General features: G+C 38.1%; 1 non-coding gene across 1 annotated transcript; it reads right to left on the reverse strand.

Moving 5' to 3' along the window:
• Positions 1-102: 102 nt before the first annotated feature.
• LOC138177503 (U6 spliceosomal RNA) lies at positions 103-208 on the reverse strand. Its single transcript, XR_011172519.1, has one exon. It is a non-coding gene; the product is annotated as a U6 spliceosomal RNA (small nuclear RNA).
• Positions 209-5,694: the final 5,486 nt, after the last annotated feature.

Consider the following 5,694-nt stretch of genomic DNA (forward strand, 5'->3'; position numbering starts at 1 on the left):
TCTCTCTCTCTCTCTCTCTCTCTCTCTCTCTCTCTCTCTCTCTCTCTGTCTCTCAAGCCAGATGCTGGCTTGGTTAGATATGATATTTTTATGAAAAGATATGAAACACTTTAATGCTTTATGACTTTGCATGTTGTCCTTACATAGAGCCATGTTAATCTTCTTTGTGTCCTTATAATTTAAGTATATGTGCTGCTGGAATGATCACTAAAGTAATTTTATCAAAAAGGAAACCAAGTTCCAAAGAAGGAAAGGAAATTGCCCAAGGGCATGCGCATGGTTAGTGATAGAACTATAACTCCAATCTCAATTTCCTGAGTTCTAACCCTGTTCCACATCACTATGCTGATTATAAGAGATTCATTTTCTATCAGCCAATCCATAAAAAACCCCCAACACATTTAATAATCTCCTACTATATACCAGACCCTGTGCTAAGCACTGGAGATACAAAAAGAGGCAAAAAAAACAGTCTCTGCCCTCAAGGAGCATACAATCAAATGAAGGAGATAACATGCAAACAAATACATACAAAACAAGCTTTATAAGGGATAAATAGGAAATAATCACTAGAGGGAAGGTACTGGAATCGTGATGGAGTGGAGAACACTTCCTGTAGAAAATGGGATTTTAGTGGTTGCCTAAAGGAAGCCTCAGTAGTTTGAGCAAAGGAGGGAGAGCATTGTATACATGGGGGACATATGGGGAGAATGCCCAAAGCCTAGAGATAGAGGGTCTTCTTCATGGAACAGCCAAGAGTCCAGTGTCACTGGATCAAAAAATATGAGTCAAGGAATAAGGTGGAAGAAGACTGGAAAAGTAGAAGGGGACTAGGTTATGAAGGGCATTGAATACTAAACAGAGCATTTTGCATCTGCTTCTTGAGGCAATAGGAAGACACTGTAGTTTATTGAGTAGGCACTTTAGACCTGCACTTTAGAAAAATCCATTTAGTGGTTGAATAGAGAATTGATTGGAGGGGGGAGAGATTTGAGACAGGTGAACCCACTGGTAGGCTATTACAATAATCCATGATGAGCTTTTGCACCAGGCAGGGGTGGGGAACCTCCAGCCTCATGTGGCCTTCTAGGTCCTTGGCTGCAGCCTTTTGACTGAGTTCAACTTTTACTGAACAAATCCTTTTATTAAGGGGATTTATTCTGTGAAGTTTGGATTCAGTCAAATGGCTGCACTTGAGGCCACAGGTTGCACACCTTTGCAGAGGGATGATGCTGTCTGATGAGAGATGGGCTATTTGAGAGAGTTTGTAAAAGTGAAATGAACAGACCTTTCTAACAGATTGGATATGTGAGGGTGAGAGATAGTGAGGAATCCAGGCTGACTTCTAGAGGGCCAGCACTGGGAGGATGGTGTTGCTTACAGTTACAGGGAAGACAGAAGATGGGGAAGGATCTCATATTCTAAACCTTTGTTGTCAAACTCAAATAGAAAAGGGGTCTACTCAATTGTACTTGAGGATCCCTGTGGGATGCATATTGACTTAGAAAAACACATATTAACATTATCTATGTTCTGTTGTATTTTTATTTAATTTTTTTAAATAGTCCTTAGATTACATTTTAATTCTGATCACAGAATGTTGCAGTCTCAATATAGCCTGCTGCCCTTGTTTGTCACCTTTGATTTTAGCTACATAAAATTCAATTTGCAACACAGCAAGAGATTTCCTGCTCTTTCCATATCTCCTCCTATTATCCAGAATGATGGTTGCCCTGAAGCTCTCCAAAGTTCTCAGTAGTCCAAGGTTCACTTTTGCTAACTGGAGTTTTGCCTGCTAATTCAGAGAACCAGCATCATATTTATCTTTAGCATAACTAATTGAGGCAAATACCAAAGGTTCCTGAACTGTCAATCATCCAGGAAAGCATCTTAACCAGAATACTTCATTACCTAAACACCCTGGCTGATCAAGCTTTCATTACACAAATTTAATTAAACACTTAACTGTGGAGAATACTGTGCTAGGAACTGATGAGAAATAAAGACAAGGTTCCTCCCCTCATGGAAATTACAATCTTCTATTTGTATGTACAAACGCAAATTTGTAGAAATACAAATTATAAAATTAAATATGAAAAATCCAAAAGAGAGGAAAAATTCAAGGTCTGAAGGGGAATAGCATACACACACATGTATATAAATATATATGTACATACAAATATATATGTGTGTGTACACACACACACATATATAGCTATGCACATAAGTATACAAATATCTTCTTTGGTCTTTGCAGAAACCTTGTGAAATTTATGATATTAGTATTATTTCCCCTAATTTATAGATAGGAAATAGACAAAGGGAGAATAATATGATTTTCTCAAAGTCTCTTAGCTGGTGAATGTAGGATCTTGTATTCTATCACAAATCTTATGCCTTTAAGCCCAAGAAAATTTCTATTATAATATGCTATTAAGAATTTTCTTAGATCTCTCATTTGTGGCTTGCCATGAGTCCATATCTATATGCTACAGTTATATTTCTTTCAAGATGTAGATGACATGTAAAGAATGTATCAGAAAGTACGTGTATGTGTTTTTATGTATGGGGGGGCATTGCCACAATAACAATGAAGACATTCTAAGAGTTATGTTTTCTTGGCATATGATACATTTCTCTCTCTTTTTTCTTTTAGATTTCTCTATAGTACCCAGGCAAAATTGGTTGAAACTCAAAAAGACTTTTCTTCTTAATGCTATATTATCCAGAAAAAAGTACCTCAACCAGAATACATCATTAGCTAACCACCTTGGCTAATCAATGTCTCCTGATATAAACTGAATTAAATATTTTAAGTGCCTACTATGTACAGAACACTGTGTTAGGAATTGAAGAGATATAAACATGCATAGTATATAATAGGGAGTCAGTAAATATGGATTGACTGTCTGAGTCCAAGATAGAAAGTATAATTCCAAAAATCAGTACTGGATCTGAGATCATGAGGTTCCGCTCAATTTGAGCTCTGATTAATGAGTAGCTTAAATTAGAATCTAGGCATAGTGTATGTGGATGAGAGCCAAGCTAGAGGAAATACATGTTTATTGTCAAAACTCATTGGGGCTGCTTAGAGGGTGAAGAAAATGAGGTGGTAATAGAAAAGATTTTGTCACATCAGAGCACTGGATTTGCAATCAGTAGATCTGGATTTCAATCAATCAACAATCAATCGACAGTTATTAACCACTTACTATGTGCTAGGCACTGTGCTAAGAACTAAGATTTACTTCTGTGACCTTGGGCAATCAGATTTATCTCACTGAGCCTTAGTTTCCATATCTATAAAATGGGGATAATGATCATTACCCTCCTATCTCTCAGAGGTATTGTGAGTACTAAATGAGACAATGAGTATAGGACCTTTGAAAGTCTCTGGAAACTATAATGGGGCACATCCATATGCAGGATTAAACATGTTTGTGTTCTACTGGAAATGATTTGGGGAACCCAGGGTTGCCTCCATATGATCTATTGGAGAACGATTTTGTTGAAGAAAGATGATATCTAAAGCCCTTCCCCTCCCCAAAGGCTGACAATGCTGCTCTGTAACCCATCTTGAGTATGAGAGTATTGCTGCTAAGCCTCGTCTGGTTTTCTGTTCATTGTGTAATGGGTGACATGGGGGCTGTGCTATTTGGCTCTCTAACAATAGGGTGGTTACAGTGAAGGACAAAAGCATGAGAAGAAATTTTCTTGTTCCTACAGAAAGGAATCTTTCCCTCCTACAGAAAAAATGTCAATGTGCATAAAAGCTCTTGAAATGGTCCTTGAGAGATGCTGGGATGTGAGATGTGTTGTCCCACCAAGAGGGGAAAGAACATGGACTTTTTGGACTGTCCAGACGGATACTAATACTAATACTATTTAAGTCACTTTTCAGAGTTTAAAATGATTATGGCTATTTCCTATCAAAACTGCCAGACCATTGTCACCTCTGTGGGAGCTTTTGCAAAAAAGATAAACTCTGGAAGCTACTGAAGTGTAAAATGGCAGTGCCTGGTGACAATAGGCCGAGCTTTGGGAGATAAATTCTAGCTTCCAATGGATTGTAAAATATTAGTGCCCCATTACAACCATCAGATCTCAGAGGCCTTGCCTTCAACATGGCACAATGAAATGTTAGAACCCCTTTCTTGGTGAGCCAGGGAAGACTGACCTTTGACTTTTGAACTGTCACTGATTACTAACTATCCAAATTGGATATAATTAAATTGTAATATATTAAAAATGAAGGCAAGCTTAGAGGTCATCTGGTTCCTGTCTCTTTGCTTTGTATTTTAGGAAATTGAGGCATAGATAGAAGAGGGTTACTCCAAGATTTAATGGCCTCTCACTCCTAGAACATCCCTTTCCTGAATAATTCCCCAATTTTTGTACACTTTTTAATGTGTTTATTACATCTCTTACTAGTCTCCAAGTTCCTTGAAGTCAGGAGTTTTTTTTTTTTTTTGTCTTTATATTTCCTAGCCTTGTTACATGGCTAGTTAGTGGGAGATCTGAAAGTAGAACACAGTTCTCCAAACTCTATGCTCTTCCTGGTAGACTGTAGGCAAACCTTAGGTTCCAAGCCTCAGGCTCCTTGTGTTGAGCACAACTCCATCCTTCCCTCCCCCAACTGATCCATGAGCAGGAATTTCAGCCTATAAATAATAAAGCCCCTGACAGATATTTCTCCATTCTTCCCCATCCCCTGCCCCCCCCCCCAACTGGATATTCCCCATTCTCCGCCCATTCTAAGTTCCCTGTTCCTCAGCCTAGGGTAAACTTCTGGCGCATGGGAAATTCAAAAATACATTGTCAAATCACTGGTTGTAGTCTCAGCTTACATAACCTGACTCACTTTAAAAACTGGCACATTGTCCGTGCCAACTCACTGTCTGATCTGGGTATGTGACCCTGGCAGTCCCATGGTAATAAAATCCACTTCCAAATTTTACTCTCAGGGATCTTTTGTGTCACTCCTTTCAGCTCAACACTTGTAAGACCAGGCCGTCACCTAATCAGTCAGAGAAGACGACACGGCACAGTAAGAATCAGAAGACATCGGTTCAAATCCTATGTCTGATTCTGTGATATTGGGCAAGACTCAACTGTAAAATGAGAGGGTTGGTGTCTGATGTCACTTTTACCTCTAAATCTATGATCTTATGATATGAACCTATGCAGGACTTTGTTTCTTTGTTCAGAGTGGGGTTCAAAAGGATCAATATATATGTCTAAGAAAAAATAGATAATAGGATAAAAGAATGAGTGCTATATATTTAAAACAATCATAAAATTTGAGTTTTAGACTAAGATTCTGGACAATGCTGCCTTTTCTCCTTGCAACAGTATACATGGGAGTCATATATCTTTCTAAAGAACATCACACAACCCATGTTTTTCTTTTTCCCCAGTGGTGAATAAAAAAAGGAAATTTACTTAACCATATCAGGAGAAGAATATTCAACAAAGACAGCCATTGAGAACTCCTTGAGTTAATTCAGCTAGGCAAAGCTCCCTTGTCTGATTTGGCCTTTGTTTTCTACTAGCCAAGCATCCTACCTTTTGTGTTTCAACAATAGCACAGTTGCAAAATTGAGGATCAGTCAATAAGAATGTATTATTTGTGCTAATAATAATACCTAGCATGTATATAGATTTGTAAAACACTTTGCAAATATCTCATTTTAT

This window comes from Petaurus breviceps, unplaced genomic scaffold (assembly GCF_028583685.1).
Source record: "Petaurus breviceps papuanus isolate PSGF00001 unplaced genomic scaffold, PetGlider_PUasm1.0 90418, whole genome shotgun sequence".
NCBI lineage: Eukaryota > Metazoa > Chordata > Mammalia > Diprotodontia > Petauridae > Petaurus > Petaurus breviceps.